We start from the raw sequence: 11,444 nt of genomic DNA, 5'->3' as shown, positions 1-11,444 counted from the left end.
GTATATATGTCCCAGTAACTTAGCAGTTCGGCAAAAGAGACGGATAAAAAAAAAGTACTAGGCTTACAAAGAATAAGTCCTGGGGTCGATTTGTTTGACTAAAGGTGGTGCTCTAGCAGGGCCGCAGACAAAATAACTGAAACAAATAAAAGAATGAAAGAATAAAAGAATGTATATATGTATAGGTATAAAAATATTATATGTGTGTGTGTGTAAACATATACGCACACATGCAAATACACACACACACACGCGCACATTGTGTGCTGGCTTCTGAGGATGCATTATTCACTTCTTCGGTTGACCTTTTCCTGATAACACTTATTACAAATCGAATTAGGTTGCATTTTATTTGGTTTGCTTGGAATTCTTATTTACACAAGTCTAATAAGTGAACAGCACTCACCCTACCAATGATGTTTAATTAACTTAACTTTACCATTATTAATTACCTCTATAACGCTTTCTTTCTTTCATATCTTAGGTGTTCGGATTGTGAAGGTGTGAACTTTGATATTTGATGCGTGTTTAACGGTAAGTACTGGCCATGTTTCATGTTTCACAGCTAACAACACTCACGTTCAAAGTTTATTGAACACGACGCACAGTTTCCTATAAAATCAGCCGACATTCTAAAGTTGGAGGCGTCCTGTCTTTCATCCTTTTATATTTCATATTCATTAACCCAGTATTGTTATCATGTTTATAGAAAGAAGAAAGTCAGCTGGTGGATTTTTTTCTTCTTTCTGTGCAATACAATACATTAATCATATCTCGGATCAGCTCACTTTTTGTATCTGTGATTCTCTTCATGTCCTCCCTGTCTCCACGTTTCTGTTCATATCTCCAATCATTATATATGGTAATGGCGATATGAAAACCAGTGTTGTTTTTGCAGCACGCAATTCCAATCTCTTCGAGCTCTAATAGTCATCGAACAGGTTCGAATGTTAAAAGTTTTCTTTGTTTTCTGCTTTTATTATTTTTCTTTTGGTTATCACGGCATGAGATCTATATCTCTGACCACCCATTAATAAGTATTTGTAAACATCATATGAAAAGAATGAAATGGGTAATGAACTAGAAATTATGAACTTCTAACAGGATAACTGACGTTGCTTGGGAAGCATAATTCGGTTTATGACTCTTAAAAAGGAAACTATGGTAATTCGGCTGAATTGTAGGATTTCAAACACAGCATTGATATTCTTTGCAACAGAGATAACCCGGCTCTCACCGTCACCGTTACCATTTTTATATAAATATATAACACAATATGTGTGTGTGTGTTTGTAGAGAAAGGTGCATGGCTGTGTGGTTAGGGTATTCGGCTCACGATCGTAAGGTCGTGAGTTCAATACCTGGTGGCACGTCGTTGTGTCCTTGAACAAGACGCTTTATTTTAACATTACTCCAGTTCACTCAGCTGGCAAAAATGAGTTGTACCTGTATTTCAAAGGGCGACCTTGTCACAGTGTGTTTCACGCTGAGTCTCCTTGAGAATTACATTAAGGGTATGCGTGTTTGTGGAGTGCTCAGTCATTTGCATGTTAATTTCACAAGCAGGCTGTTCCGTTGGTTGGGTTAGCTGGAAGCCTCGTCGTCATAACCGATCACCCATCATAATTAATCCAACATTTTTGAACACAACTGACTGGTTTGTGAGAGAACTGCTCATTCCAGAGTTGGCGATGCCCTCCACTTTGAGCATTGTACAGTTTCTACACCAGCAAGTTAATTTAATTATGATTTCTAAGCCCAAACGTAACTTTATCCTTTCTCTTTCTATATTCACCCCGTCTTCTCATTCCACATTTTGTATCCACCTTCTCGTGCTTTCTCGTGTCCTATTTTTCAAACAGAACAACCCATGTGCTCAGAGACAGAAGATTGCTTCGAGACACAATGAAATGAAAAATATATAAAATTATAACCATCCCCCCAGTATGTGATCTCTTAAACAATTATGAGGAAGATAGTTAAATGTAGAATTACATAATAGTATTAGATAATAGTATAAGATATGGATATACCAAGGACCAAGAATATATTTAAAGGATAATATCTTAAAAAGAATAGACAGGCCACATTTAATATAACATAAACCTCTAAATCTTAAGCACTAAAAAAAAATCCAGTTACAGCGAGATCTTGTTATTATCTCCTCTTGAATTCATCCTCTCTAATGTTATTTTTCACAGTAGTTTATTTATGTTATTCCCATAATACTTAGCGCACGACAGAGGGAGCAGCCATTTGCACAAGAATGAGAAGGAGTAAACATTATGCTGATAAATATTCTTCTTTTGTTAATTTTGTTTACTAGATTCATTTACATACATAGCAAACTAGTTTCAATAATATTTCTTGTTTATCAATGGTATAAAAATTTAATCAACTTCATTAACCATAGTATCCAATTCACAATGGAATACAATAAAAACTACCCATCCTGGACATCTTAATCATAAAAAGAGATACTGAAATTGAGACCGACATCTTCAAATCAGCGGACTCAAAACAATATCGTCTATTCTCCTACTGCCACCCAAAACATACTACAATAGATATACCGTTCAACATAGCAAGAAGAATTTGCGCGATTGTATCAAACCCAGAAACCCGAGAAAGCAACTCTAAGAACTTAAAAAACACATTACTAGAAAGAAAATACCCGACCAGTCTAATCAAAAACAGAATAGGAAATTATATAAAGAGAGAGAGAGAGAGAGAGAGAGAGAGAGAGAGAAAAGCAGATAGACAGATATAGTAATTTCGTTTGGATGTTAACCCTATAAATCTTGTCCACAGATGGAGGCCATCAGACAAAAAGTAAAAGGCCAACCGATATTATATATGCGAATTTGGTCGAGGGAAACTGGGTGGAAGCCCATTGTGCATATACATGAGTGTATGTGTGTCTGTGTTTGTGTCTATGTCTGTCATCCCCCACCGCCTGACAATTGTTGTTCGTTTGATTACGTCTTTGTAACCAAGCAGTTCGGTAAAAGAAATCGATAGAATTAGTACAAATCTTAAGAAAAAAACATAAGTGCTGCGAGTGATTTGTTCGACAAAACACTTGAAGGTTCCTTCCCCAACATGGTCAGGATCCAATGTATGAAACAAGTAAAAGATAAAACATGATAGTAGTTATCATCCTAGAGTGGTTAATGTCTTGAAGATGTTACGAAAAATCCTTCATCGTTGTCTGTAAATATTTCCTTTCTTTCCAACTTAATCCTGAACACATCAGTGACAATTTTACTCGGTAGGCATAGGCCATACAGTATATGTATATTTATAATTTCTCGGAGCGACAAAATAAAATAATCAATAGTTTTTCGTACCAGAACAAATATGAAATTTACATTTTCCTCTCAATCTAGATTGGTTGTTGTTCTTGTCATCACTTTCCTAATCTTCATCATGTTAGCTTTTTTCATTTTTGTTCTTTTTGACAGATTTTTTTGGATTACTCTTTTCTATTTTGTGCTTAAGAAATGTCACTCATTTTCATTTTTAATAATTTTTCCATTATTTTTATCATCATCATTAATATTATCGTTTTTTTGTTATTATTCCTTATGTAAAATAATAATAATGATGATAATAATAACTATTATTTATTTCTTTTTACAACTATTACTGTTGTTATCTTTGTGATTATCATTAATTATTATCACTAATATTATTATCATTATTGTTATTATGATTATTATTAGTATCAGAATTAATTCTATTGGCCACTACGAAGTAGGATTAGTAGAAAAGTAACACAAGGCAGACACATTCACCTACAGCAAAGTAAAAACAGCAAACAAAGAAAAAAAAACACAAAACAAAACAAAAACAAATAAAACGGCAATTCCGAATCGCAACAAGTCCACCAATTATATCTGTATTAACAATGATGTATCAATGAACCAGATTATGGTGCAATGCACAACAATATTGTTATTTTAATGGAGACTTAGTTATGCACGCTCACGGCCAGCCCATGTGAGATTGTATGATTGGATTTCTGAAGAGCTTTCGTATGTATGTATGTATATGCACACACACACACACACACACACACACACACACACACATATCCATATACATACAAACACATATTCATACATATATACATATATGTAGACAATAATTACGTATGGGTGTGAGCAGTACAAGCGTAATTCATCTGAACATGACACTTAAATCATTAAGTTCGGAGAAGGAATCTAAAGTTACTCTATTAGTCGGTGTTATGGAGTTATGCCGAGACGAAAAATAACACTAGAATATTTCTCAGAAGGTCTCTAACGAAAGTTTATCTGACTTTGTGACTATGCATCTAGTCACCTGCTGTTTAATTCTAAGCAGTAATTCTTTTAGCCAATAGAAGGAGGCGTGCAGACTATCTGGATGCCTAGAGTACGTTTCGATGATTTGGCAAGCAAGACAGAATGCTAGAGCAGAGAGGCACGACCTCATTGCCGTGTTGCTAGATCTGGCGAATGCCTGTGGGTCAGTTCCACACAATCGTTCTTGAGCCATTGTATATCTTAAGAATAATAGAATTATATTCAAATGTAAGATTGCAACCAGCGTTTCAAGAATGGTCATGAAAGATCCAATTGGTTTTACAGTTTCAAGCATAGCAGTCAATAAATACGACTTGTGAAATGAGCGTTAAATGGTGTTCCTTGTATTGTTAGCTTGAAGGTCATTCTTATTAAACGTATGCCTGGTCTCATTTGCCAAGGTTTTTTTAAAAATCAAACTTATTAGCTATTTGTGCAGTAAATCGTCGGTATGTTGCACAAGCAGACTATAGACAAATACTCTCAAATTTCTTTCCATCGCATTATTGAAAATATAAACATTCTCCATTGTCAGTAAATCGCTGTTTCACTGTTCACTTTAGGATTTATCTACATTTCTCTATTTCTATGGAGAAAGAAGCACTTAAACAGCAATTCGTTTTATGTCTACCATGGCCTCTGATACAATGTTTATATAATGTTCACCATTACAATGGATTTCAACATATTGAATAAAAGCACTTATCTTATCCTGCTTATGTTTCAAGTTGAATTTCTTACGTTGTTGAATATCAAATAATTTCTCATCGTGTGACGACAGAATGATGTGAAATCAGTTTATGAAAAACATGAAAGTAATGTCATTCAGTTTTAGCAATAGATTATCAATTTTATTGACTCTATCTTCTCCCTACATTTCGTAATTGTCTGAAATAGTTTGAAACCTTCTCTCAAAGTTTTCATGCAACCTTTTATAACAGACACAAGTTTGAATGTATAACATTACATTGTGTCATATCCTGATGAAATACTGATATGAAAATCTTTGAAAATGGTTTTTCACTTTGTTTTCGAATACATTTAAATTTACTGGAGATAAATCAGTGTCAGAAGCATTTAAATTCTGTTTCTCAGTTCTTATACTCTAAATTAAGCGAAGATTACGGACATGATAAGGAAATCTGTTCACCTGCCGTTTTGTTTGTATTTTATTTTGTTCACCTTCTGTCACAACTTCTCCACCGATCGCCTCTCTTAATCGGTTTGATTATGAACACTAATGCTCTGAGTTCAACATTTAATTTCGCGGAAAGGTTTCATAATATACAATGCCTCTCTAATCCCACATGATATAGAGGATCGCCTTCTTGGGATACTGGACTCGTCAAATGAAAAACTAATCTGTATTTTGTTTTGTTAAGTTTTATTTATTTCGACATAGTATAAACAATCTTTCGCATATTTCTGTTTTATCTCTCACCCTATATTTCAATGAAGTGTACTAATTTACTCCGTGTATAGCATAACGAGTTGCACAATATTTTGATAAGAGAAAATATTACTGACTAAATTCATCTTTAATTCATATTACATTGCTATGTATGAAATGTTGTGTATGTTTGTTTTTCTTTTACATTAGCGGAAATAATGTTTAAGAGGTTGGAACAATGCTAAACAAACCTTCACTAATTGACAGAATACAAGAACTAAAACGTGGAATTCAATTCACTGTGGCTTTTCAAACTTCGATTTGTAGCTAGCCTCATTTAATTTCGTTGATATCACATTATAATGAGCTGTAAAATGCATTTAGGTCAACATTTTAAATTATGAAATTGTAACAAAATTCTACTCCCTGAAAAATAAAGAGCTGAAGAATGAATGAAATTCTGTTCAGTAGTTCCAAAGCGATTCGACTCAATATCTATTTCTCAACATTTTGAATTATCAAGTTGAAACGAAACTATTTCGCTTGTATTAGAAGATTACAGCAAGTCAAGAACGAATGCTGGCATTTGTTGTTCTCGTATATATAGCAGATGATGAGTATATGTGTGTGTGTGTGTAGTACGTATGCATTTCTACAGTTTATATACTATATATATATATATATATATATATATATGTGTGTGTGTGTTGTGTGTATGTGTGTGTATATATGTATTTACAATTTTTAAGAAAGTAAAGGAAAAAACTAAAACAAATAAGAATTGCCGGTGGCATGAACACAGAAAAAGAATTTCAATAAATCAAGAATTATTCTTGGATGATATTTGAGAAATCGTTGTTCATTTTTTTAAATCTATATTCATGCTTCTGGCATTCTGACGCGATTTCTTAATTCATTGTCGTTTAAATTATGCAAATTAGCCATACCGATAAACACATTCTTATATGTCCAAGTATCTCATCTGTTGGAGGCATATGTAGATCAACATCAGCAGAATGAAATAATCGAGTGGCGGTTGCTCCATGTGTAATATTATTTTATACTGAGTCCTAGTGCGGCGGTCGTCTCTGCCCACCCGTTACTTTGATTTTGGTATTCTTTAATCAGTTGGTTACTCTTGACATTGTAAAGATTTCTATTGCATAATATAATTTGTACACACCCCTGTAACTATATATATCCAATTATAGGGTAGCTATATTTGTAGACAACTCAGTTTACCATGTAATAAATAGTTTCCGTTTCTTCGTAAATTGTGCTTTTGATAGACAGACCTCTGCGCTTATGGGACCAGCACTCTTTTATTGTGACGGAATTAAGCAAATATGTAATTTCTTATTTCTTATATTGTTTGTTCTGGATTGCATTGCTTCTATTACATCATCCATCATATGTTATTTACTTATTTCTCTGTATTGGACTGTTTCAAATATATTGGGTTGTCCGTAAAGTTCGTGCCGATTTTTAAAGGAAAGAAGAAGGTCAATAAATACTTGCCATTAAATTTTTTAATCAACCAAATATGAACGATTTTGTTGCACAATTCGTCAAATTAAAACCAAAAAATAAAAATGATAAACCAATGATAGGTAAATAAAACATAAGGATAGGTCGACGTATTCCTAACGAAGTTCTTTGATTTTTTATTCACCTTACTTTGAACCTTGTGGATGATATCGGACTGGGGCTTGATGCATCAAATACCTTATTCAAATGAATCTTGATTATTTCTTACACACACACACACACACACACACACACACACACACACACACACACACACACACACACACACACACAGGGAGATGGAGAGAGAGATTGAAAGAAAAAGTGAGAGAGAGGTAGTCAGACAAACAAACAAATAGACAGAGAGATTGATCGATTAATTGATTGATTGATTGACTAACAGATGAATGTCTATCAGATTGTGGAAATCATTGTTTTCTTCCTTTCAATAGATTAAAGACTGGGAAAGTTTGGATGACTTCCTAATGGAATTATCGAAAGCCATTACGTGTCAGATATGTGTAAAATGACATTAAAATTGTATGCTTGGATAGTTGAGAATCAGAACTATTGATGCCGAATAATGGTAGTGTTTAACGAGGAACCAGCAGCAGGAATGTGAGTTTCAACGAGTTTCAGCGACATTAGTCGAACTGAGGATTTAGTAGAAGACAATTGCCCAGGATGCCGTGCAGTAGGACTGAACCCGAAACCACGTAATTGTTAAGCGAGCCATGCCTGTGCCCTATTAATAAGAAATGAATTGATGCGTTGGCCGGAGTCGAACCCGGATCGGCTGCTTGGAAAACTATTACGTTTCTGTCTAGACTTCTGTATGAAGAAATCATGAACCTCTGTGGCTGATCGACTGAACAATTACCAGGGAAAGTTTCATATATGATATAATATTTGCTAAAGAGTAACATTATTCTTTATCGTTTTCAATAAAAATGGCGAAATGATGAGAGTCTAGTGAAAAGAAAGAGAAAAAGAAGTAAAGAAAAAAAAAGGAACTCAAAGAAAGGGAAAATAAGAAAATATTGTCAAGGTAAACGTTGAGAGAAACGACTGTTAAATATCTGAATATTAAAACTAAATTATTAATAGAGACACAGTCAATATGAAGAGAAACAAATATAAGAGATCAGGAACAAACGAACAACAATGGCAAGAGGAAGAACGTTAACAAACATCAGCACTGATATCAATAATAATAATAAGAAGAAGAAGAAGAACAGCAGCAGCAATGAATCTCGTATAAAAACAATAATAACACCAAAAAGCGTCAACAACAACATCAACAACAATAGATCTCATATCAAAGTAATAACAACATCGCCGGTTACGCTGAGGACAATAATAATCGTTTCGATTTTGTTTATCTTTTGTCTTGGTCTGTTTACTTTCAAGATATTAGAATGTCAACATAGGGTGACGCGTTAAAAATGAGTAATTAGGTTCTCGTTATTAAAATTATTATTAATTTTTCTTCCCTTTGTTATAAGATTGGTGCAATATGAATGGCTGTTTGTAACCATCAACTTTTAAAGCAATATATCTCAGCCTACAATTTATTGGTTTAACTGATACCGTTCGAATCTTTATAGACTTCCTGACAAGAAATAAATATATTTATTTTGACAACATATATTTTTGGAGTTCTGAATCCGATGAATTCTTGTGAGCTACTGATAGCCTGTTGATAGATTTTTGCAGAAGTTTATAAGATTCTGGGATAAGAGAGTGGTTGTCGATCGAACTCGGAATATGTTGGGTGCAGTAGAGTTTCGTAGCGCAGATGTTTCAATTTCTGCAAAGTCACCAGTTGACTACCGTTGCCATAGAAAAGTACTGATTTTTTTCAACGACTAATTGACCAATGGAATTCTGCATCTCTTTGCAGTGATTTCCATTTCATATCACTCTGCTGTAATATTTTCACTAAACTTCAAGTCATATTGGTAGATAACTTCCACTGTCGACACAAAACTGTTACTCTAACCTTCTGATGTAGTTTCGGTTTGAGAAACTGATGATTTACCTCGATCTAGTTGCAGCGGTGGACATCGTCAGTTGTATAAAATCTACTTTTCATCATTTGCCATTATTTGATCAAAAAATTGTATCACCTTCCTTGTAGAAAAGAAGCTCAGAGCAGGTATAATATCATCCTAGTTTTGGTTTGCGTTCAGCTTAAGCGGTGCAGTATCGGTCTAGCTGTTTTAACTTTTCAACCCCTGGAGTCGTTTTTTTTTTTGTGGTTCTGCATCAGTAATGATACTCTAATGATCGTTTTCAATCGCAGTTGGTCAGCCTCAACCGTCTGTAACTTGAAGGCTCTTCTGTCCAGTAAGAACGTTTTGAAATCAATGTCAAGTTGTACACCCTGGCCACTTGGGTGATATTTTGATCATCTTTGATTTAACAGTGAAATAAAGAAGATTGAAGAAGTATAAACAAACACTTTAGTATAAACCAATTTTAGTATATCGTTACTGTACATTTAATAAGCTGACCTGCGAACTTATCCTAGATTGAAGGAGACGGTCGTAACGGCACTTTTAACACTGTTAAACACTGCTTGTCACAGTTACCTAGTTTACAGAATGCAGTCGAGACGCGAAGGCAATTTAGAAGCTTGCTATACAATAAAGTTCTGTATTAAACTGGACAAAATTGCCACAAGTTGAAATGCTCCACACTGCTTAAGTATTTAACTGGTATAAGCCGAGCGTTTGTTTCTCACTGGCACAAAAAGCCAGGCAAAGCAATTCCACTGGTCAGCTCATTAGGATTCCCTTTTCGACAGCAAGGGCATCAGCTGTCTCCGCTTCGTTCCTTCTGGCCTAACGGTCAGCAAAGCCTACTTTGTGGAGGATTTGAAGGAGTTCAGGGAGAGATTTTCATCGCAAAAGACAAGTGCACCATTGCACGACGTTTTCTTGTACCCCAAGCTGATGGCGATGGAAGAGGCCGTGACAAGGTTCCTGGGCTCTTTCCTTTTCGAAGCATGCGACAGGTCTTTCACGAAGTGGCTGGAGTTCTATAACAAAAAGTGCATTGAAGTGAGAGGATCCTATTTTGGATCAGAGTTGTACTCCTCTGAAATTGATAAATGTCTCTGCTGAAAAAGCTTCAAAACTTCTGGAATGCACCTTGCATACACACATACGCACACACACACACACACACACACACACACACACACACACACACACACACACACACACACACACACACACACACACACACACACACACACACACACACACACACACTGATATATATCTGTACATAAGTATGAACACACACACATATATATATGTATATGTTTGTGTGTGTGTACCTATCTGTGTATGTATCTATCGATCTATCTGTTTAACTATATATATGTACAAATCAGTTGTTCAACGACATAGTCTCATACAGTCTTAAAATCTCGTGGACACTCAAACACACAGATGCAGAAAGAATCATAGCGTTGCACAAGGACATGCACATATACTCAACCGTTCACAAACAAATAAATGCATACACATACACAACATAACCATTCACACACGCAAACACACATAGAAACATACAAATGTTCACACAGACGTCCGTTAGACGTGACTTCATTTGATAAACTGTTAATTCAGTGAATTACACGAATCTCCATCTTTATGCGAATTATGATTGTGGGCATTGATGTGTGCGTGCGTGCATGTATGCATGTGTGTATATATGTGTGTGTATGCGTGTGTTTATGTGTGTGTATGCGTGGGAGTGAGAGAGATAGAGAGAGGGGGAATGAGAGAGTTTGTGTGTGTGTGTGTGTGTGTGTGTGTGTGTGTGTGTGTGTGTGATATCGCTTGGCTGACAAAGAAAAGCAATATTTAATTTGGCTCCGTTAAACAATGTGATTTCTGGTCAGTAGTTTTGATAAATTAACTTTGGCTTCCTTTGGACGTGTTGATGTGAACGTCATATCATATAAATGTCTTTACTGGAATACTTACTATGTGTGTGTGTGTGTATCTGTGCGTTTATTTGTATGTCAGTTCAAGAATAGGCGGAAGCTAGTGAAAATGTGTAGTATTGAAAGTGTGTATGTGCGTGTGTGAATATATATATATATATATATATGAAATTAACTTCCATTATGCAGCTGAGGAGTACACACACACACACACACA

The 11,444-nt window shown here is 35.0% G+C and overlaps 1 protein-coding gene across 2 annotated transcripts in view; it reads left to right on the top strand.

The window, feature by feature from the left end:
- LOC106871701 (G-protein coupled receptor dmsr-1) overlaps nucleotides 1-11,444 on the top strand; it is a 159,976-nt gene that overhangs the window by 102,079 nt on the left and 46,453 nt on the right. For both annotated transcript variants that reach the window (XM_052976691.1, XM_052976690.1), the window contains exon 2: nucleotides 485-534. The gene's annotated coding sequence lies outside the window, so the exon portion shown is untranslated. The remainder of the gene's footprint in view (nucleotides 1-484; nucleotides 535-11,444) is intronic.

This window comes from Octopus bimaculoides, chromosome 25 (genome assembly GCF_001194135.2).
Source record: "Octopus bimaculoides isolate UCB-OBI-ISO-001 chromosome 25, ASM119413v2, whole genome shotgun sequence".
NCBI classification, from domain to species: domain Eukaryota; kingdom Metazoa; phylum Mollusca; class Cephalopoda; order Octopoda; family Octopodidae; genus Octopus; species Octopus bimaculoides.
The sequence above is the reverse complement of the archived record's forward strand: the minus strand, read 5'-3'. Positions and strand labels throughout refer to the sequence as shown.